The sequence below is a fragment of the Camelus bactrianus genome, chromosome 18, assembly GCF_048773025.1.
Source record: "Camelus bactrianus isolate YW-2024 breed Bactrian camel chromosome 18, ASM4877302v1, whole genome shotgun sequence".
In the NCBI taxonomy this organism is placed as follows: Eukaryota; Metazoa; Chordata; class Mammalia; order Artiodactyla; family Camelidae; genus Camelus; species Camelus bactrianus.
Genome location: NC_133556.1, coordinates 11,323,227 through 11,348,289, shown reverse-complemented (window position 1 = coordinate 11,348,289; position 25,063 = coordinate 11,323,227). Strand labels below are relative to the sequence as shown.

General features: G+C 41.1%; 1 protein-coding gene across 6 annotated transcripts in view; it reads right to left on the bottom strand.

Moving 5' to 3' along the window:
• Positions 1-25,063, bottom strand: part of AUTS2 (activator of transcription and developmental regulator AUTS2) — a 1,021,698-nt gene that overhangs the window by 387,275 nt on the left and 609,360 nt on the right. The gene's annotated exons all lie outside the window — the stretch shown is intronic.

Genomic DNA, 25,063 nt, shown 5'->3' with positions numbered 1-25,063 from the left:
ACTAAATATACTGGAACTGGTTGTTTGATTAAATGTAGAGCAGAGAGTGCAATTTGCTAAATTACAAGTATTCTGAACATGTAAATATAGTTTAATTACTGCAATTAAAGAAGATTACTGGAGATTGGCAGATGGGAATGTAATGCTGTTTTAATTAGAGTTTTTAATGCACTGTAACATAAGCATAATATTAACCCTTTATCCTAGAAGAGGTAGCTGGTCTTTGAAAAATTAGTATTTTAAAAATGTATTAGAGCTAGTGTTTCATAACAAGGCCAAGACTGAGTCACACTTCCCCAGAAGCCCATGGGGGAGGAGAATCATAGCTTCTAAGAATGGGAAACTGAGGCCGAAAGCAATGACAGACAGCACTCCTGCTGGAGTCCCAGCTGTGAACATACATGCAAGCATGCAGGAATGCCTGTGTGTGCACACAGAGACACGTACCACATCGACTGCTTTTCATAAAAGAAGAACACTGCCACACTGTCAAAGACAAAGGGACTTCCACGCCACGGAAGGTTTCATGGAGCCCATGTTTAGAAAATATGGAAAGAGAAAGCATTTCAAAATGCATTTATTTTAAAAACGCACTTATTCATCTTTGAGAAAATTACAGCATGGATGCAGCTGACACGCTACAGAGGGTGGCCAACAGTTTATTCTTCTTATTCACCTTCCAGAACAGTATAAGCTACATAAAGTAATATTCCAGAACGTAAGAAGCGATCTTTGTCATCTTGAAAGCTATCACTTGCAACATTTTATCCATTTAAGTCAATAGCCTATTAGAAATTCTAATTGAAAGTTCAATAGTCAGCTTGGAGCCTTACAATAGAGGTTGCCTTTTGGAAAGCCATTTAAAGTCTTAATCTCTTTATCATTTGGTATTTTGAAGCCTAACTTTGTTCTTGTTAGGCAGATCAATGGCATTAATTTACAAAATGGGGGAAAATGTCACCCTTCATCCTTTAAGTCTCAGCTCAGTGAAGAGCAGCATAAGCGAATCTGATCACCGCTTTCCCATATTAGCAGCAAACGGTGCCGTGGGAGGCTTGACCTACAAATTTTAATTACTGCATGAAAAATTCAGTTCCTGGAGATGAAGAGAAACTTGAGAAAAGCAGGGGCCCACCTTGTGCATGTCTGCTGAGTTTTAAGTCTTCAGGGACTGGATTTCTGAGTCAGTAGCCAACACCACAGTCAATGAATGAGGTTGACTATGTCCAAGAACAAGCCGCCAACTTCAAAACAAAACAAGACTGAGACAGGAGAAGCAGAGGCGGCTGAGGAAGTGTCTAAGGGAAAAGCCATGGAAGAGACTATATTTTACTGAGCATATAGTGTCCTTACGGGTCATACACGCACCTACCAATTGAAAAAAAGTTATCATGAAGATAATCCAATTAAGAGTTACAGCCTCAGAGGCAAATGTCCCTGTAAATACCACAGACGCAGTCTTGCAGCTCTGTTTCTGCAAAAAGCATTCTTAGCAACATGGGCACTCAGTGGCAGAAATTATTTTCCACCACCTCAATAAAAGAAATGAATTCTGAATGTGAAGACATGATGGCTAACTGGTGGTGGCATTAAAACCTATAAAAATAAGTTGTCCAAAAAGTAAAGCCAAGCACAGTGAGCAGTAAGCTCTGTCCCACCGTATAGTAAGCAAGATCGAGGCATAAGGCTGTTGGCTTTTGTCTTCTAGAAGCTAAGGGAGGAGGCCAAATAACAGTCACCTTACATGCAGGCAAAGCTAATCATAGAAAACATACACATTTATTAAAATGAATTTTAAGCAATCATTGAATCACATGAACACATATGTACGTCTGTACTTAAAAAAGGGATGGGACGGCAACAGAAAAATGCTAACAGTGGTCACACTGCGGGGGCAGAAGCATGGTCAAGGGGGTGGGGGGGGTCAGTCGCTTTTACTTTTTAGTCTGTATACTTTTTTTTTTATATTGTTCAAATTTTTTTCATAACTAACATGTATGGATTGCCTAATTGTTAGCAAACCAACTTTTTTTTTTAAAAAGAAATAAAATCGATATTAGATGTTCCAGCATAAAAGCCTATGAATCTTTCAAGAAAGAGTCCTTTTTGTAATGGGAAAGAGCATGAGTTGTTTCCAGAATTTAAACTGTTCAGTTCTAGGCTTTCTCAAAACTTAGACTCACTTATTTACTTCATGTGCTTGCTGCCGTTAAAGAACTGTGTTAACTGTCAAGCCTTAGTTAATCACTTTACATATCCATACTCAATTTAACTGGGAAGCATTTTCGCATAGCTGCTTACCGGGCCAGCGCCTTGTTACACACAGCTGGCTTCTTCGTTAGTACTGCTCGATGATGGTGATAAGGAAATTCATGGTCTGGCAACAATGGATGTATGTATGTGTTTCCCATGCAGACATGCCTACTGTTGGCTAAAATTTGAATGTCAAATAGCTTTTCAATGACTGAATCATATTCATCTTCCCATTTCTGATCTCTGCTGATCTCCACATCCTTCTTACCCAAGAGATGCCTTTCTGTCACATCTTGACACCAACAACTAGAATTCTGTGATGAAGTGTCCTAATGAAAAAGTTGTTAACACTTGTGCCCATCGCTCACAGACCCTTCTACCCCTGCACTTAGGTGAACAGTATGTTGGAAGGTCTCCAGAAAGAACAGAGGCACTTCGTGAAAGAGCTGAGTAGTCACATCCTTGATACATGTTGGCCACTGACGTTGACTGCCTGGTCCTTAGGTCACAGCCCACTACTTGGAGGGAACAGAATCACATGAAGTGGCTGCCCTCGGGAGAAGAGGACTAACTAAACAAGAGGAGGGAGGGGACGGGGCTGCCCTGAGAACTGGGCAGGAGAGAGGGTACACTAAGGCAAACTCTGAGTACACTTAAAGAGCCCGGCTTCGAACAGAGCCAGGATCCGTTCTCTATTGAGATTCCAGGAAAAGGCCTGGAGGCACACACAACAGAAACTAATGCCACAAAGATGGAAAAGAACACATGCTCAACATAAGAAAGCCTGAAATGCAAAAACTCAGCTTCCCTAAAGTGTGGCATTTTCAAAGCCCACACATCATAACAACTCAGAATTCTGAGACGCCTAAACAGGAAGCCCCTGAGGTTCCATCTGTTTCCCTGACTAGTAGGACAGCTGAGGAACCGTGCTGCTGTCTGGAAGAGGGCTGGCAGAATTCTCAGGAACCGTGGCCCGGGAGCTAGGAATGTGCAGTTCATTCTTCCCTTCAGTCTAATTTACAGCCCCGACAAAGGCTGCTGGCTTGTTACCAGGTCTGTCTCTGAACATAATTAGAAATGAATGACCAAAAAGAGTTGGCTCACTCCAAATTTTGATTTATCCTAAATTTTAAAAATTACATGGTATTGAAGAAATCTATTACTTCCTTTGTTCATAATGTGGATATAATACTTCACTACCAAAATTAAGAAGGAAAGATTGTTTGATGGATGAAAAAGTCAACAGAAAAGTGGAAGTAGAGACACAAAAGTAGAGAACAATGAGCTATATCAAAATTCTTAGTTCGACGGGGTTTAGAAACTCTAAAAAGCTCGACTAGCTCAAGGCATTCTGGCATGTAAGGTCCTTCCCGATGTACTCAGGATCTGCCCTTTCCAGACTTGTTAGCTAGTCCTCTGCTCTGCTTAGTCTCTTCCAGTGAGTTTGGATTGTGCAGTAATCTCCGCAGTTACTAGCCGTGTTCCTAGCACTGTACTTTAGCTAATTACTTCTCCAGACTCCACACTTCTATCTCTATCAAGCCACTCCTACTCTTTCTGTGAAGATTCTACCCACCACATTAGCATCTCAAATGAGGTAGGAAAAGCATCTGACGAAATCCCATGCTCTCTTATGATAAAAACTCAGAAAACTATGAAAAGAACAGATGTTACTTAACGTGATAAGAGCATTTGTGAAAAACCCACAACTAACATCACACTCAGTGGTGAAATACTGAAACCTTTCCCCTCTAAGATCGTGAACAAAACAAAGATGCTTGTGTTCACCGTTGTCATTGAATGCTGTGCTGGAAGTTCTGACCTGAGCAATTAGGCAAGAGAAAGAAATGAGAGGCACCTCTATTTACAGATGAGCAGATGAGATGATTCCATATACAGAAAGTCCTAAAGCTAATAAAATGAATTCAGCCAAGTTGCAAGGTACAAGACCAACACACAAAAATCAGTTTGTTTCTAGATAACCAGCACTGTACCATCCAGAAAGGAAAAAAAGAAAATTATTCATTTACAATAGCATCCAAAAGGATAAAATACATAGGAAATAATTTAACTGAAGAGGTGAAAGACTTGTACACTAAAATCTATAAAACTGAAGACCTAAATATAAGGAAAGACACACCATGTTTTTGGATTGGAGGATGTACTATTGTTAAAAAAATAAATACTACCCAAAGAGATCTACAGATTCAATGCAATTCCTGTCAAAATTCCAAAGGCCTAATTTTAAGAGAACAGAAAACCCAGTCCTCAAATTTGTATGGAATTGTAAAAGGTTTTAAATAACCAAAACAATCTTGAAAAAGAAGAACAAGGTTAGTGGATGCAAACTTTTCAATTTCAAACCTTATTTCAAAACAGTGTAGTACTGGTGTAAGGACAGACACACAGACCAGTGGAACAGAATTGAGAGTCCAGAAATAAACAGCCACGGCCAACTAATTTAGACAAAGGTGCCCAGATTATTCAATGGGGAAGAGTAATTCCTTCAACAAATGGTGCTAGAATTCACAGGAAACTAGGTTAAATATCTTGTAATAATCTATCAATTATATATAATTGAATCACCTGGCTATATACTTGAAACTAACACAACATTGTAAATCAACTATATTTCAGTTTAAAAAAATGATGCTAGCTAGTTATCAGAGAAATGCAAATCAAAACTACAATGAGGTATCACCTCACACCAGTCAGAATGGCCGTCATTCAAAAATCCACAAATGACAAAAGCTGGAGAGGCTGTGGAGAAAGGGGAACCCTCCTACACTGCTGGTGGGAATGCAGTTTGGTGCAGCCACTATGGAAAACAGTGTGGAGATTCCTCAAAAGACTAGGAATAGACTTACCATATGACCCAGGAATCCCACTCCTGGGCTTGTATCCAGAAGGAACCCTACTTCAGGATGACACCTGCACCCCAATGTTCATAGCAGCACTATTTACAATAGCCAAAACATGGAAACAGCCTAAATGTCCATCAACAGGTGACTGGATAAAGAAGATGCGGTATATTTATACAATGGAATACTACTCAGCCATAAAAACCAACAACATAATGCCATTTGCAGCAACATGGATGCTCCTGGAGAATGTCATTCTAAGTGAAGTAAGCCAGAAAAAGAAAGAAAAATACCATATGAGATCGCTCATATGTGGAATCTAAAAAACAAAAACAAAAACAAACAAACAAACAAAAACAAAGCATATATACAGGACAGAAATAGACTCAGACATAGACATAGACTCAGAAATAGACAGAGAATACAGACTTGTGGTTGCCAGGGGGGTGGAGGGTGGGAAGGGATAGACTGGGATTTCAAAATTGTAGAATAGATAAACAAGATTACACTGTACAGCACAGGGAAATACACACAAAATGTTATGATAACTCACAGAGAAAAAAAATGTGACAATGAGTGTGTATATGTCCATGAATGACTGAAAAATTGTGAACACTGGAATTTGACACAACATTGTAAAATGATTATAAATCAATAAAAAATGGTAAAAAAAAAATGGTGCTAGGGTAATTGGATAGCCACATGAAAACAAATAAAGTTGGATTCCAACCTCACAGTATGTATAAAAATTACCTCAAAATGGATCAACAGCCTAAATATAAGAGCCAAAACCATAAAACGCATAGGAGAAAACACAGAGATAAATCCTCATGTCCCTGGATTTGGCGATGGATTCCTAGATATATAAAAGTGAGCAATAAAATAATAAATAGATAAATGGACTTCATGAAAATTAAACACTGTACAACAAAGAGCATTACCAAGAAAGTGAAAATATTACCTGTAGAATGGAAAAAATTCACAGATTATATGTCTGATAATGGTCTGGTATCAAGAATATACAAAGAATTCTTACAACTCAACAACAAAAAATAGACAACTCAATTCAAAAATGGGCAAATGACTTAAATAGACACTTCTTCAAAGAAGATATGCAGACACATGAAAACATATGAAAAGACGCTTGTTCAACATCATTAATCAACAGAGAGGTCCAAATGAAAGCCACAATGAGATACTATTTTACACCCACTAGGGTAGCTATTAAAAAACAAAAGCAAACCTCCCCCCCCAAAAAAGAAAAGTAGCAAGAGGATGTGGAGAAATTGGAACCTTCCTACACTGCTGGTGGATACTCAAAATGGTTCAGCCAATGGGTTTGGTGATTCTTCAAAAAGTTAAACATAGACTTACCACATGACCCTGCACTTCCACTCCTAGGTATATAACCAAAAGAAAGGAAAACAGGTACTCCTACAAGTGTATGTACACACATGTTCATAACAACACCACTATTCAAAATAGCCAAAAGGTGGACATGATTCAAATGTCCATTAATGGATAAACAAATTATGGTGTGTGTGTGTGTGTGTTGTGTGTGTATAGAATAGAATATTATTCATACATAAAAAGAAATTAAGTACTGACATATGCTATAATAAGGATGGACCTCCAAAATATTATGCTAAGTAAAAGAGCCAGGCAAACAGGTTATATATTGTATGACTCCATTTGTATGAAATCTTCCAGAATAGATAAACCTTTAGAGACAGAACACAGATCAGAGGCTGCCGGGAGCCGTGGGGGTGGGGATGGGGTAGGAATCAGCAGTATAGACTGCTCACAGTGGATAAGGGGTGTTACTTTGGAGTGATGGAAATATTTTGGAACTAGGTAGAGGTGGTGGCTGCACAATGTTGTGACGGTACCAAGTGCCATTGAATTGTTCACTATAAATGGTTAATTTTGTTATGTGAACTTAATTTCAATAAACTATCTTTTTTAAAAAAAGAAATCAATTTCTCTCCCATTTTCTGAAATTTTACATCACAAACTAGTGGTTTAAATTCACTCATTAGTGCTGAACGTGGTTAATTTATTTATGCTTTACTTGCTCTCTTACACAGAAACCCCCTGAGGGCAGGGTCTGCAACTTTCACCCCCTTCTGTAAACCCTGGCATCTAGCCCACCGGCTTATACCCAACAGATACACAAAACAGTTGGTCAAGTGATACTGATATAAATTTGCACTTTGATGTTAAAAACCAACCTATTATATTTTAGTTTTTTTCTTTTTTTAACCTAAAAGGCATCCAGTTTTCTGGGGTAGAAAGCATTAAGCCTATTTTAAAATCCAATATAGTAGAAGGTCTTGCTGTCCAGCCTGTCAAATAAAAATCCTAAATGCAGCTTCTCTCCATCATCACGGTATTTAGACACAAATACGAAGCACTGCTGAATTCAGTGGCTGGGATCAGGGGTCCTTGGAGCTGATCGTGGGGGTAGGAAGCTCTTATCAATAATTTAGAAAGGCCTAAAAGGAACCACACACACCTCCACCAAGAGGTGGAGGCTGACTATGTACCAGTGTCTCTGCTTTAGCTGAAAAGATGTTCCTATAATCATCCCATGCTGATGGCTATGAGCATGTAATTAGGAATAAAATGAAAGTTAAATGATAAATTTTACATGACAAATGCAGGTCAGTCAAAAAATATACTACAAAACAGGGAGTCTGAGAGCAGATGGGCACAGAAGAGACTTTTGCAGGAGGACGGCTTAGACCATATTTTTGTTGAATTTTGAAGGAAATAATATGACGCCTAGAACATCCAAATCCATGAATTACATGAACTAGCTGTGCATCTTATCCAGAGAGAAGAATCTCAAATGAAGAGTCAGAGATTACAAACAATTCTGAGAAGATGTCACAAATTACCTTCTGCTGTCCCCTCAACACCCAGCCCTGCCTGCCATGTTAGAAGTGCCATTCCTGAGGCAACGTCCCTTGGAAGAACAAGTCTACACAATGCCATGTCTGAAGTATGCTCACCGTTTCCCTTTCTACTGTGACCAGCTCCCCGAAGCACATGCAGAAGGCCAACAGGTAAAGCAGCTTCTTGGGGTTATTCTGGAAGGCAGTGACCTTTAGACAAATTGTGCAAAGTAGTCCTTTAAGACGGCGGGAAGACACAGGACTGGAAACACAGAGGGCTCCATCTGGAAACCCATGAATGTCCCTATTACCTAAGAACTAAGCAGGGAGCCATGCATTTCATGCCCACTGCCACCTGTGATTATGTTTTCACAGCTATTACTGAGCACTGTGATGACGAGACTGTTTACAAGGTCTCTACAAGTGTGCCGATGTGACTTGAGGACTCAATGTTTCCTCACTGCTGCCACCCCAGTAAGCACACTCATTACTTTATGCCAAGGGAGGAAAAAAGTTCAACCTGGCTCAAAGAAACCACTTAAAGTAAAATGGATCTGATCTCTTAGCAGTGGCTGCAGGCCCTGTGTTCACATAAATTAGAGAGATGATGTGTGAAGCACATCACACCTGCGCCTCTCGTCTCTCCTACCAGCTCAAGGTAAACTAAAGAAGAGGACATGGCCAACTTGGCCCTGACTGGCGAGTCTGTCAGAGAAACCTGGGGAGTTAGGTTTCAGAGAAGGTGGGGACTATGGTAAGCAGTGCTGAGAGAAAGATCCAGAGGAGTTTGCATGGTGGCCTGCATGTGTGTGTGTGTGCACGTACATGTGTGCAAAGGGATACTCATGGAGTAAGGAAAACCCCAAAACTACTGAGGCCGAGGTTAGCTGACTGGGGCAGCTGAGGAGGAGTTGCAGAACAATCCCGGTGCCCTGGGAGAAGTGGAGAGGCCAATCAGGCCCTCAAGGCAAGCTACAAGTGGGTAAAAGGCATAGAAAAGGCCCAGGGGAGAGCAGAGCGGCCATCAGATCCCTCTGAGGATGGGTGGAGAGGCAATCATGCAGCCTTGGGAGAACAGATCAGCAGTCTCCGGGGAGCCTCTGAGAAAGGCCTCTTTCAAGTTCAAAGGAGTTCATTTGGGGGCTGTGATTGCCTCTCCAGGCTTGGCCTGCTGGCTGAACTTGAGGCTGGCCCCCACTCACAGGGCAAAAAGCAGAGTAGCTCAAGACTTGGTGACTAAATGAATCAAATGCAAAACATGTGTAAAGTGAACAGTCAGATTTCTAAGTCACCAATGGAGATGCTTTCGAGAAGAGGCCTGGAGTGAAAGCATGTGCAGGCAGATGGCTGGTGCTGATGGGCTCAGAGGTGGGAAGCCTTCTTCCTCCTGCTTTGATTCACTCCTGTCTCCTACTTCCCTTCTCAGGTGGGACTGATGGTTCTCTGAACTGGTCTACAGGCAACGTGCAAGGTCAGACAGCTTCTCCCTGCAGAGCTGGGACTAACAACCAGGACTCTGATTCCTGAGTCTAATTTTCCTGAATCTAACTGGGATAGGTAGGGTGACAAAGTCCTACACTGTCTAAACATTCAACTACCCTAAAATATTTTCTTATTCTACCTTCTAGATATACTCTCCACAAGATTTGGTTCAGCTTTACTTTTTTGTTATGTGAATGAGGAAAAGAGCAGCTGTAATGACGCCCATATCGAAGACCCACAGGGCAGGAGTGACGATGGGGAGGCATAATATATGCCCACACCTCTTAAGAATTTCTGTGGTTGAGGATAGTGGGTTTCAAATTTTGTCCTTCTTTACATGAGAAAAATATTTTAAATAAATTCCTATATGCGACCCCAAAATATAAAACAGAAGTGAAGCTGCTCTGGAGGAGTAGCAGTCAGGGAATGGTCACGTCCCACCCTCCTCTCGCCCCATCAGTCCCTTAGCACAGGAATAGGGGCAACACCAGTAATGAGAGAAGAGACAACTGGGCCCCAGGCTAATCTCTCTTGAGCTGTGTGGGTTTTCCTCTTCGGGCCTCAACTTCTTCACAGGCAAAACGAGAGACTGACCTTGAGTGGATTTTAAGGTCCTCTTGACTCTCAAATTCTCAACTTCTCTACAAGCAGGGAGAGAGGACAGAATGGTTGCAACTTTCTACTCACACAATATGAAGATGTCTAAGAAAAACATACACAAAGCAAGCAACTGCATCATATAAGTCCCTCCACGTAGACAGGTTTTCCAACTTCTCAATGAGAATGTCTCACTTACCATCACCTCTAGTGATAATCATCATCATTTTCACTTTCAGTGATCTTGCTGAAAAGTTCCAAATGCCAGCGTATGACTTTCTTCTTTCCTTTACTAAAACTGTATGTTTCATAGTTACATAAGCAGGATCAGGATGGCCTGGAGGAGCCTACAGTTAATTTTTTTCTTCAATAAACAAGAATGTTTTCAGCATCAGCTTCATCAGATGTTTGTTCTCATACATTAATTTGGCCAGCGTATCTTTGTATTGATTGAAAACAGTCATAAAACCCAATATCCTCATCAGCCCAGAGTCAACACAACCGTGTCTGCTGCACTTGATTCCATTCAGAAGCCAACACTTCACATCATTTTTCAAAATGTACCAGCTAGTTTCCATAACGTTCATGTCCAGTTTCATCACCACTTTCAGACTGGTCGTAACTGAGAAAGCCAAGTCCTCTCCCCTTGGTCACCAGCCAAACCTAGGTGTCAACAAAGAGCTCCTCTTCCGTCCAGAGTGGGAGGGGAAGGCCTGCCTTTATTTCTGTCCCCCGAAGCTAGACACCATAACTGTGCAATTTCCCCGCTCTGTAGCACATTTTCTCCCTTATGTTTTGAGCTAGAAGTGGTAGCAGAGAAACAGACTCTGTTCATTTTATTGAACCACCTATATTTAATTGGGAAAACGGGTTGTTGTAACTCTGTCAACAGGACATGTTCAATTACATTGTGGAACCATTTTTCTTCAGAAGGCATTACCATCTGGTCTCTGCAGTTAAATAAGCACAGCTATGTGATATTATAGCTAATGAAATTAAATGTGGCACAAATACATACATGGCGCACAGAATTCACATTTATCTCTTTAAAAGGATTTCCCTTGTTGAAAAGTAAGATATGTGGGTTGCAAGATCAAGATTGTGCCATGGTTGGCTGGCTTTACTGCTTTCCAAACAACAGAAGTGATTCATCACTTCACATCTAGGTCAAACAGAAGAATTTCATTATTGGAACCCCAAATAGCCCCCTTTTGAACCTGCCTGCATGCCCCAACCCTTGGCATCCGTGTTCCCCTCGAAGAGACCTGCTTCCTCAGTCTGCCCAATCACTCAATGCTTGGGGTGACTGCAGATTTATCTTTATCCTTGTCTCCAACCCCTTTAAACCCCCAGTTCTACTTCATGGTGTAACGAGGCTTAAATTAGACCACATATGTAAAGACCCTGGCACAGAACAGACACCCAGTGAATACTCTCTTTCTAGTGTCTGTTTCCTTTCCACTTATTTTGCCTGTCTCAGCCTCTAAGTTGGGCTGTGGACAGACCTCACCTGCAAACCTGGGTCTGCTGCAAACTTGGTTTCTGAGCCAATGCTAACTGGAGAACCAAGCTATCTCAGCTCCACCCTCACATATGTATGGGCATCTGTTGTTTTTGTCACCTCATCCTTTCAGTTTTCTTGGTAAAACAGTATTCCAACTTTCCTTTGGGAAATATTCTTGCTCCCACTTTCAATGTCTGTGGGATTAACTCCAACTCCAGTTCCAGAATGAGCTCTAATTGGTGTAAACCAAGAAGGGGAGAGGGGGACGTTGCTGGGAGGCACCCATTTGGAACCTGTGTTTGGAGTCAATTCAAAGGAAGGCAATATGTGTAAAGTACTTGGACCAAAAGGATGAAGAAAACTAGGGCTTTGTGCCATCTTTTGAGCTCTGGACAAGAGTGGGACAAGGATTCATCACTACCTGGCTCTGTTCTATCTCCCATGATGCTGACTCTAGGAAGTGGTTGTTCCTGGTACCAACGTCTGCCTGAGCTTGCTGTATCCCTTGACTACCGTGCTTCAGACTGCCTGGATGTGTGGGCCAGGCTGATGTCCACAGTCTATGTCTTGTCTGGGGACAATCTGTCTGCATGGACTCATATGATAACCACTCACCCTTACCCAAGTATTGGTAATTTAGTTGGGAAGCCAACTGCATTGTGGTACAACCCGCCCTTAACAGATATGCCTGCAAATTTCAAATTTGAAATTTTAGTAATATTAACGATGTGCACTAATGTTTATCGTACAGGCAGCATGGGGAGGGCACTGTTCTAAGCATTTTCTAAATATATATTCCCCCATTGGCTCTTTTACTGATTCTGCAAATTGGAAGCTAACCCTTTCCTTTTCAGGGATGAAGAAACAGAGGCACTGAGAGGGGGAGCAACTTAGCCAATGTCTTCCAACAAGTTAGCAGCAGTGGTGGGATTTAAACCTACTCAGCCCGACTGTGGAGCTACACCCTGTACTCCTATGATACACTGCCTCTCTCAATAAAACGACCTACCTCTTTGGTTTGGCCCTCTTGAAAAACATTTGTGACATACTTTTACCTGCTTGCTTCTCACTTATTTTTAAATAGAGACTCACCAGTAGAGAAGGTCACACAATTAAAACAACAGCAAATCACCTGACTTCTGGTAGGCATTTGATTAGGATCGCCAAAGCCATCTTTCTGTGATCATCTCTGCCTGAGTATAAGGTTATCATGTACGTGGCTGCCTTATGTTGGCTCCATATGAAGAAAGCCGAGACTTTCGCATGTAGGAGCTACAGAATGCAGAGGATAAATTCCACAGCTTTGCAGGGATGTTACACCACATCACGACCCTTCCACACAAGAAAGATCAGCGTTGTTCTTGCATCTCAGACATCGAAATGAAAGATAACAATCGGCCAATACAAAACATGTTTCCTTCAATTCATTTTATCAAGATTTGGTTAAGTCTCTCCCTACACAAATACACTACAATACATATAAAAATTGTATCTACAAAAAATTCTTTTCTCCATAAAAAAAGTCTGAAACTCGAGTAGAGATTATACAAGGGCAGTTTTGCTGCCTGATAAATCTTCTTGTAAAGTCAAAATGTTAAAACAGAACAATCAAATTAGATCTGAAGATTAATTCAGTCTCTAAGTAACCCTTGAATTTACTGTGGTTGTTGAATGTCCCTTTTAATTTGGGGATTAAAATGCTAAATATGGAATTCATTTTTTTTTCCTAATTGGATTGACCAAATAAGTTTTCCAGGGTTCACGGGGAAATTTCATTTTCATAAAGAGTATCTGAAACAAAGGACTTCATTATGGAGATGCTTCATAAACTATAGGGCAATATTCTTCAGGAGCAAACGAACCATAATAAATTCTTTTGAGCATAATCTCTTTTTGTGACTGGTTGTATGTTTAGTGAATATTTCAGGAAACCAGTGTTTCACTTTAGACATGTTCCAACTGCCTGGATATTTATTTGGCCACATACACTTTTTTTCAACCTGATAAATTTTTCAAACACGGAAGTGTCTGATTTAGTCACTGCGGTTAGAAATACTACTTGTTTAAAAAAGAAAGAAAAAAAGAAAGAAAGAAATACTGTTTGTTTGGTGTCTGAGAGGACACCCAAAGGTGCTCCAAACTACTAAATCAATTTAGTGGCTTATAATCAGAATTCTTACAAATAATGAAATAGACAACGACAACAACAAAAAATCAGAGAGCATATGCTTCCTAACTCTCTAGTCACAAGTATTTAAAACAGCACTGCAATCATTTATAATGATGGTTAAGCAAAGCCAACAAGATTCTGACAAATTTATGGAGAACAAAAATCAGGGGGAAAGAGACCTAACACAAAGCTATTCTAATATGAAAATAGGTGGAATCTTGGTGTTGGGATGTTTGGAACAGCTTTGTGTATTAAAGGAGGTAAGACTGTCTCATGGTTAAGGGCAAAGGTGTTGCCATTTAAAATCCCAAGACTTGCATCACTGCTGTACCTTCCCTGCCTTTTTCTAGCTGCATAACCTCTTTATTTCTTAGTTTTCCCAACTATTAAATAGGAGTAACACTGCTTACCTCACAAAGTTGTGAAGATTAAGCATAATAATATAGATAAAGCACTGAGACGGGTACTTGATATCTAGTCATTCTTGTGGTAAATGCCATCATACTGTTAAAAATACACTGGCAAGGATCCTAACTAAGGCAGCTTTTGTAAGCTTTTGTTTGCTGTCTGTTTTCACTCAACTGATATCACTGCTGATTCTTGGGGGTCCCTATCATCCCATCCCTGGAAGTGAGACAGGAAGGAAGGGGGCGGGGCATAACCATGAAAAGAATGACACACCAGTTGAGGACAGAACATAAACTGGTTAGTATCAACTCAGCCGAAGATGGTGGAAGATTTGACTTTCAGTAGACCTTGAATCTCATTATAATACATTATCATGGTAAATGATATACCCACAGGTGCCGTGACAGTCCCCAGGCTGACCATAAATAGGCAAAAAAGTGGATGGGGGCCCAATTCCTGGAAACCCCCACCCTTTCTCCAAAATAACTGGAATAATTCTCCCACTTGTTAGCATTTGAAATTACCTAGCCCATAAAAACTAACCACCGCCACAACTCGGGGTAGCCTCTTGCCTTCTGAAACGGCCTGAGCTCTATGGAGTGTGTATGTCTCTGAATAAATCAGCATTCACTTTACTAGGGAATGTGTATCTCCTAGGGCTGTTCTCCTTTCTGAGATGGACCGCATTCTGTCCATGGAATGTGTCTCTCTCTAAATAAACCTGCCTTCACTTTACTATGGCTTGCTCTTGAATTCTTTCCTGCGTGAAACAAGAACCTATTCTCTGGTAACAGAAGAAGGCCAGACCCTGGCCCAACTGCACTGACTCCTCTTCCTCTATTCTTCCCATGGGAACTGTCCACTCTCAGCTGCTGAAACCAGATTTCAAGCTGACCCCTCCACCTCTAACACTAGCATTCCCAGGGGAACTCAGAGCCTCCCTGCTGCCAGTCTCAGTCCACATTTGCCATTTCTTCTTCTCCTTTTCTTCTAAGGCTCACTACCTCCACCAGCCTATCACTTTGTAATCCTGCTAGCCATTTCATATTGGATTTACATGCTAGACTTCTTATTCCTTGAGGACAGGAACTGTCTTAGCTTTACTCCCCAGTGGTGTATAGCACACAATAGGAGTCCGACAAATGTTTCCCACATGAAGATAATCTCTGGATCTCAGATCAAATAAACTGCCCCTACTGGTTCCTATAAATGCCATTATGCAAAATAAAGACTAATTTAATACATGTTGGGAAGTCTGGCTTGTATAAGTTCAATGACAGACAATGAACTGTACTTTCTTAGACTATCTATCACAAATGTGAAGGTGGCTTGTGTAGTTAAAGCCAGGTTTTATGAACGACATGCTTCCCTTCTCTATACAAATGTAAGAGCACGAAGATGATATTAGGGCTGAATGAAGAATGCCTTTTTCTGACACCAGGGTTTCCAGAAGATGATGCTGGAATGACCTCTGTGGCTTAATTTACAGTTTAGACTGAGGCAACGTAAAACAAAAGTACCAACAGGGCAAAGTTTCTAACTGACTGCATATAGATGTTGAGGAAGATGAAAAAGAAACATTGCATTCCAAACTGGTGTCAAGTCTCCATTTCACCTTAAGCAATAGGGAGGTTTAATAATTAAAAAGTGATTAAAGCACTTAGAAACAGTTGTGTAAAAAGCACAGCTAAAAAAGTCATAATGAGCAAGTTTAGGATAATTTGATCTACGAACTGAATGAGAGATAATTTTCCTGTATGTATGTATGTATGTATGTATGTATGTATGTATGTATGTATGTATTACTTCTCCTTTCGTATAGCTTCTTCAATAAAAATAAAAGCTCCCTCAGGGCAAGTTTCAAAAAGTCAGTTACTTGGGCCAGATAGAAAGATGGGATAAAGGCATTTCAATATAATTGATAAAGAGTGTTTGTGTAGTGTTTTCCAGAGCCTCTTTCCAAAGCCATTCACTCATCAGACATTTGCTCTTAGATGTTCTGGGCCCTGAGGAAACCAAGAAGAATGAATAAAGACAGAGAATATATATCTTCTGAGCCTGGCAGAGACCATATTTTGTTTTTACTAAACTCCTCACAACAGTAAACATAGGAGGGACTTAGCAAACACTATTTAATGTCCACAGGTTTTCCTGGCTTCTAATACTGTTCTCTGTCTCATCACAATACATTTTATCTCCTGATGCACTCAAAAGCATTGATTTTTCAAAATCTCATCAAGTTAGCTGGGTTGAGAAACTCCTAAGAAAGAGGGTCAGGTGATACTAACATTTCTCACCTGCACCCTCACCTGTCTCCTCTCACTAAAACAGAAGTGCAGATTAAAATGGGACCATTATCTTTGGTGGTTACACTTCACAGCATCCCCAGCTCACAAATCCTTCAGCTTATTTAAATAACACAGAGCTTACAGATGAAAGCTGTCTTCTGTTCAGGAAGCATTAGTAAGAAGATCACTTAGGCCTCAATATTCCTTTCAGTAGTAACTTGATGCACCACATTTTTTTGTACTTTATTATATCCCACCAGGTTTTATTTATTTAAATCCCAGACTCTTTTGCTGACAAGGCAAGGCAGAAGCAGAAATGTTTTGTAAAACTTAAATGAACCTGTGTAAGTGGACACTTGTTCTATAAATCTTTAAAATGCTAGGTTACTCCTTGGAAACCACTTTTACAAGACCCTTCCATCTTCCCTGAAAAGAGACAGCACATAAAACACTCACTTTCTGTCCCAGCAGCACCAAAGTGGCATCAACAGGCACAGTACATTTTCATGCAGAATAGACACCAAGTTCGAATCAAACACTAGGTACCTAATGCAGCACTTTCGCTGAGAGGATGATGGCAGTGAAGGGTTCTAATGAGAAGTGGGGGCCGTGCCTCACTTTTCTAAACACGTTGTGGCAAAGCTACTTTCTGCTGCTGCTCACAGAACCCTCCTTTACCTCCCCCACAGGAGGCAGTCCTCCCACTGCTAGAATCCCTCTCCTTTGATTTGTGTTGTCTTGGAACAACACACAGAACTCATGCTCCAAACACTTCTGAGAATTAATGACTTGGAGTTGGGGGGATGGCCTGAATACCCATTCCCAGTAGAAACTCAGTTAACTTGAAATGATAGCTGATAAGCCACAGGTCCCTAGTTGTAAAGTTCTCAAGTCTTTGGGTTTAAGGTCATCAATGGATCCCTGTATTTTGTTTTTTATTTTTTTAAACATTTATTTTTATTTATTTATAGTCAGTTTACAATGTTGTGTCAATTTTCAGTGTAGAGCACAATTTTTCAGTTATACATGAACACACATATATTCATTGTCACATTCTTTTTTGCTGTGAGCTACCACAAGATCATGTAAATATTTCCCTGTGCTATATACAGTATAATCTTGTTTATCTATTCTACATATGCCTGTCAGTATCTACAAATTTCTAACTCCCAGTCTTTTGAAGCTATTCTAAGCAATGTCTCATCCTTGGCCTCAATCTGCACTGCCCCCACCTACCCCGGGCAGCAGTTCCTGCTCACTGTCCCTGTGTCCCTCCTCACGCTCTGTCTCCTCCTCCTCTCGCGCCTTTCCTCTAGCTCACATCCTTGCCCCTCATATTGGTCTTCACAGTGTCATCCTCACTGTCCTCCAGGCTCCACCCATTTCTGTCCTATGTCCCACCTTTGGATTAAGCACGTTCTTTTTCCGTCCACCTCAACCTTGCCAACCTCTCTCTTCCAACATCACATTATGTCAATGAGTGCCTCTGATGGTTCTCCAGCATGAAAATCTCTATGTGACATGCATAATAGATTCATAAATCACACAGGAGCTAGGGACCCTCCACATAACCTCTTGAAAGAGCTTTAGAAATACTGCAGTAGTATAAGTGGTGTAAGAACAGTCATCTAGCCAGTGCCAAATGTTATTTCCACTGGCGTTTGTAAAGGTAGCAAGTCATGGGGGGAGGTTATAGCTCAGTGGTAGAGTGCCTGCTTAGCATGCACAAGGTCCTGGGTTTAATCCCCAGTACCTCCATTAAATCAATCAATCAATCAATCTAATTACCTCCCCCTCCCAAAAAAAGGAAAAAAAGAAAAAAATAAGAAATAAAGGTAGCAAGTCGTGACCAGTACATTTTGACGAAATCTCCAATTCCCCTTCACTGTTAACTGATCATGCTTCCATCTTAATAATTCACAAGCTAAATTTGCCTTTTGAGCCTATATTGATTCAATTCAACAAAATTGTATTGATTACTTCCCACATGCCCGACACCGCGCCCAGCGATGGAGATACATCAATAACCAAGACAGACTTGGCCTTGTCCTCTAACCACCTGACAGTAACGACCTTGAAGGCAAGGGCCAGGTCCTGGGCACCAGCCTGAGGGAACACCTGGTAAGCGCTCAGGGCTCCGTGCTCACGTCCACTCATCACTCTTGGGGCTGGGAAGCAGCAGGATGAACGCTGCTGGCACCAGACTCCCCACCTGCCTGAGTCCTGGGTCTCTCATTTACTAAATGTACAACTCCAAAGTGTTTAACTTCCCTGTTTTCAATGCCTCCAATGTCAATGGGAAAGCCAGCAATAATGGATTCTTCTGAGGATTAAATGAGTTAATACATGAGGTACTTGAAAGCTAACATGCAGTAGGTCCTCAAACTAGTGTTTCCCCACTATGTGAACAAGCATCTCTTTCCCATGGCAAGTGATGAATTCTTTAAGATTCACAATCTGCATCAAAGGGTTACAACCTTTCCCTGCAGTGACAAGGAACAATAAAAGGAATATACAAACGCTCTTGCAGATACACACACACATACACACACACACACACACACAGAGTCTAAGGAAAAAGTACCCATTTGTACCAAAAAAAAAAAAAAAAAAAGCCAAAAAACCACCAACAAAAAACCTCCCCAAAAACTTCAAGAAGGGCTTTTCTAAAAAAGAAGATAAACAAGGATGAAAGCCATGCCCAGCAGCAACCATTTCCAGTGTGACCTGGTGAGTTCTCAGCTTCAAACCAGTCAGATCAAGCACTCCCCAACGGTGTTACCTGGGGATCTGTCACTCACACATCAGACCCCCTTCCGCTGGCCTCTTTTCACATAGAACATGCTGCCAGATGCAGAAACATCACTGTTTTCCTGCCCCAGATGTTAAGAGTCAGGGGTAGGAAAGAGGGTATAAGACATACTGGGGGTAAAAAAACCCAACAAACCCAGGGACACCACCAAGTATGCTTTCTTGTGTCCTTCTGCATCTGAAGGTATCACATGCTTTTTCCAGGGACCCAGTTTCAGTCTTGCACTAGGTTTGGCGAGGAACTCCTTTCGAGTTCAAAAGTATTCTCAGGATCAAAAGACCCATACTAGGAATGGAGACCTGGCCCCTCCGGCGCTGGCTGGAAGAAGTGGACATAGGACGACTTCACTCTGGCTGGGTGGGAGCAGAAGGCAGCCTGGTGATGCCCAGCTGAGATACCCCTTTAATCATCCAATCCATCCCCCTCTTTTAATAGGCCTCACGTAAGAATGAGAGCCAAGTTATCTATTTTATTCCACAACTAATTCTGTAGGATATATTAACTGAGAGCTAAGTTTTCTTTAATCAGCCACTTTTCACCAAAGCAGTTCTCACGGCATTACAGCTCATTACCCTACTGATTTTCTTCATTTTACAGTAAAGTTAGTCAGCATTTAATGAGTTCTTACTCTGTGCAGAGTATCGACCACTTTTCCTGTTCTACCGCTGACCCACAGATTGGCTATGGAACCTTCAGTCCAAAGTTAATGCGAGTAGTAAAATAGAGAGCAACCTGAGCTGGCAACCACTTGACTTGTACTGTTTTAGGAAGAATGTTTACAATGGAATAGAGAAGGGGGACTACCTCAGACGCCAGAACAATCATCTAAGCTCCAGGTAAAAGAAGCCTTAACCATGACTCTGGCTTCAGGAATTGAAAGAAAGTCCCAGACACAAGAATTCAGGGTGAGGAATGGGCATGGCATGTTGCCTGGCTGGGTGTGAGGGCAAGAAAGAGAGAAGGGGGAACGGACTCCTGTGCTTCTAACCCGAGAGACTGTCAAGCCGAGCTGGGGAACAACAAACTTACTTTGGATGAAAAAAAATGATGATTTCTATTTGAGGAAGGCATCCAGCAGGTGGGTGATGATGTGGCTTGGGGGCGCCAGGGGGGAGGCCAGAAGCAGAAAGGATAAAGATGGACAGTGAGGGCATGGATAGTGGGAGAAAAGAAAGCAAAGTGAGAAGCAGTTAGCTGGCAACTGTGCTAAGTACCTGGCGTGGGACTGCTAATTTCATCCTCATCACCCTCTGAAAAAGTATGAGGAAATGTACTCAGAAGAATTAAGCACCTTACTCAAGTTTCCACAGTGAGATAAGTGGTGGAGCCAGGGTTTGATTCAGGTCTACGTGACTCTCAACAGCTATGCTATCAAGTAACATTCTCTGTTAACTGGGAGTCTTAAGATATTTGAGGAGAAAGAGGAGAGAACTCGACAAAACCAGTGAAAAGGAAGCACGAGGACTGGGCAGAATCGGGAAAGCCATGGGATGAGGGTCCCAAGGAAGAACGTGCCATCAGCCAGGCAGAATGTAACCATCCTCTCCTGGACTTTGTGATTAGAAAGTCATTGGTGGGTATTAAGAAACAATGTTATTAGCACAACAGGATGTAATTTACTCATTCAGAGGTTAAGAAGAAAGGATGATAGCAAGTATAAAATCTCTAGACTTTGAAGGGAAGGAGACACTCAAGATGGAACTAGATTTTTTTTTTTTAAATTTTTAAAACGGAGAAGACTTGCTCAAGTTCATATCCTGAGAAGCAAGTGGTGAAGGAGAGTGGGTATAAGACAAAGGGAAAGAAATGATTGATGTGGCAAAGCCCCAGAGGAGACAGGAAGGGTTGGCTGGAGAACATGGTTTTGACCTTGGGAATGAAGAACATGTTTGCTCTGACAGCAGAGGGAGTGATGTAAACATAAATAACGATTCTGAGAAAAAGTGTTAAAGAGGGGAGGTGGAAGTCAAGGAGGATCTTATTGGACATCCTTATATTCTTGGTAGGGCTATCTACACTTAATGAGGTATGATCAGAAAATCTGGACTGGAGGACTGAAGATGAGAGGAACAAATCTGGAGCAACCACCGTGAAGACTGTGAAAATAAAGGAATACTCAGCACGAGGGCCCAGCCACACTTTGAAATCTGTATCAGATGCAGCTGGGAAAGAAAGTTGATTTTCTCCAGCAGTTTAGCCTTTGCATGCATCAATCCCGGCTGACAGGAAAGTATGTGCAAGAATGTCTACACCAACACACATGCCACGGACGAAAGCAGCCATCTGTGGAACAGGGCTGACTTTTTTTTTCTACCAGCTTTGTGTCCAGGTGGATATCATTACTCTCCAGGGAAGGGTACACAGGAGAAGGACCAAATGTCAGTGTGTAAAATGGAGGTTGCGAAAAAATAAATAGATAAATAAAAAATAAAATAAAATGGGGGTTGTGAAGTGTTCCTTCTTTGTAGCTTTTATTAGTACATAATTGGCTATTGAAAGGAAAATGTATGCCTGTCTACTCAAAATGTAGCAATGAGACGACCTGGAAAGGGAGAGACAGCAGAAAAGGAAGTGAAGGAAAGCTCCTCGTGTCCTTGGGAGCTGAGGGGCACATCCTAATGAGAGTGCTGTGCACTTACCATTTTAACAAGAGAAAGGACAAGGAAATGTCCTCCTGCTTAAAAAGAAAGCAGGTCTATCAATAATAACCTAAGGGCTGTCGTTATCTTTCTGAACCATCACTCCTACGATGTATGAGATTCCGGCTCCAGTGCTAAAATGCGGCTAATGAATTCTGTGGGAGTTCTTTGAGAGCCTCGGCCCCTCGGCTGGGTGGCTGAGCTCCACGTCCACAGTCCTGCCATTTCCATGTCTCCGTGGGAGGATAAACAGGGCCAATGCATTCTGCGCCATGCCCTGGTTCACGAGGCTGGGAGAAATTCTTTGCAATTTCAGGCCACTGTTGTGACATTACCTACAAGGCTCCTTTTCCATGAATCTGTTACATCCAACAGAAGGAACCAGCAGGCCCCAAGGCTGATTGTCTCAGCAATGAGGGCACCTACCATGGCCAAACTGTTTTGAGTTCATCCGTTTGCTTATTATCAGGAATTTTCTGGGTATTTGGAAAGGCAATAGTGCCAACTTCAGCATCTTCCATAGGTGGAATAATCACTGAAAAATTTAAGACCAGTGACTGAATAACCGAAGCCACTTACCATATTCACGGGGAGCATGTTTACTGTCAAAACAGTCAGGATCTTTAAGAGAATCTTCTTGCTTGTTTTAGAACAAGCAGCCTTAAGGTGACTCCAAGTACATAAAGTCCTTGAATCATTGTCGTTAACCTAATATTAGTCATGCTTAATAAAATGTCTCGGTAGTTTCAGAGCGCATATAAAAACAGTACTTCACCTAACCCTTAGTGTGTCTAGTGACACATGTGGGGAGGGGGGGACAAGTAGTACCATCTTCATGTTACTGATGAGGAAACTGCAGGTCCCTGCCACAGTCACCAGCCCCGACTGTGAGTGCTCACAGAGCTGGGGACATCCTGACATGTTAAGACATCTGATTATAATCTCATATGACTAACTGTAAGGAAGTATTTTATGTTGAGCCTAAATGTGCTTCCCTGCAATTACTCCCAAGGGGTCTTATTTTTCTCCCTTGGAACAACACAGTAGACATCTAACACTCTTTCACAGGAGAGCTCTTTAGACATTCTTGCAGTCCCAAATCAGCCATCCACAGCTCCAGCCATCTCATGCTCTTTGGCAGGTGTTTTGTTTGTTTTTTTTTTTGACACATGAAAGTGTGATAAAATTTATTTTTTTCTAGTCCTGTACTGTCCAAGCCATTAACCACATGTGGCTATTAAAGATAAAATTAATTATAATGAAATAAAATTTAAACTTCAGATGCTAGTCACACTAGCCACACTCAGCCACATGTGACTTGTGACTATCATACTGGACAGTGCAGAATTATTTCTACCAAGACAGTTAAGTTCTGCTGGACAGCACTGTTCTAAGATTTTTGAACTGCTTTCATGTGAATTTCTGGCCTACATATCTGGTCTCATTGTGGGGCCACTTTTCTTGTTACCAACTTTTTATAATACCACATTTTCAAAGAGAGTGTCTATTTTATCTGGTGTGTGTGTGTGTGTGTGTGTGTGTGTGTGTGTGTGTGTGTGTGTGTGTGAGGGGCGCTAGCAGAGAAAAGAAAAAGAACTCTACCCCACATTCTGTCAGCTTAGAGATACTTAATTGGTTTGTGGGCTGGCTGACAAGCTTTAATATTCTCATCTTTTCAAATCTAAACTCAGTTTGAGGTCAAATCACTGCCTATATTAAATACACAAAAATTCTATTATTAAAATGAAAGTAAAAGTTCTTTCTACTTAAACTGACAAAACATAGAAGATGGACTTCCTGTCTTTTTATTTCTAGGGAGCCTGGGTACAGGGAAGGAAGGAAAAATAACACTGAGACTTGGAAATTCTAAAGCAGTCTCCCATCGACCCTAAGATTTACTTCAGCATCTTACCTGGTTGCTTTTTAAACTTATACAACTTGAAAGGTGGACGCCAGCACTGATGAGGAAGTTGCAAAAATTACAAAATACTAAGGCACAAAGGGACCTTTGAGATGATTTAATCCAAAATCCCCTCTTGACAAGAAAATACAGGCTCAGAAGATGTCAGTCATCTTGGTCTAGAACCTGGTCTTCAGTTCCCAGTTCAGGGTTCTCCTACCCAGAGTAGTGCTGACACAGCCCACCAAAACTTCCATCTGACAAGCGACATTTCATCTGTTTATATCCCACCCTTCTCTATAACCATATCCACCTTCAGTGACACCCAATCCTCTAAATTCAGGAAAGCTACCACGGGTACTACTAAAGTAGTCTGGTATTCTCAAAGTAAGATAATCATAAATCACACACAAAGGGTAAGATCTGATAAAATACAGTAACTTTCTCACTCTGAATCTCTTATTTCCCTACTCAAAAAAACTTAAAATAGAACCACTATATGATCCAGCAATGCCACTCCTGGGTATTTATCCAAAAAAAAAAAAAAACAAAAAAACCCAAAAACACTAATTTGAAGAGATACATGTACCCAATGTTCATACCAGCATTATTTACAATTGCCAAGATATGGAAACTACCTAAGTGTTCATCAACAGGTGAATGGATAAATAGGATGTGGTAAATATACAATGGGATACTACTCAGCCATAAAAAAGAATGAAATTTTGCCATTTGCAGCAACATGGATGCACTTGGAGGGCAGTAATGCTCAGTGAAATTAGTCAGAGAGATAAAGTCAAATACTATATGATATGACTTGTACGTGAAGCCTAAAAATACAACAAAGTAGTTAATATAACAAAAGAAGCAGATTCACAGATACAGAGAACAAACTAGTGTTTACCAGTTGGGGAGAGCAATACAAGCGTGGGGAGTGGAAGGTACAAACAGTTGGCTGTAAGACAGCCTCAAGGATGTATTGTACATAACACAGGGAAGATAGCCAATATTTTTTAATAACTGTAAATGGAAAGCAAACTTTCACAATTCTACTTATAAAAAAAAGCGTTTCCATAAAGGCCCGAGAAATAGATTTCAGGACTCATTTTCAGAGCACTTGTTCCACACACTGGTGTGAGCTACACCAAAAGTACCCCCCAAAAGAAATTTTAAAAACATTCTTTGGCAAGGAGTAGGAAATCTCTGGACACAAGAGTGTAGAAAGGGGACACAGAATTGCGAATGAAGTTAC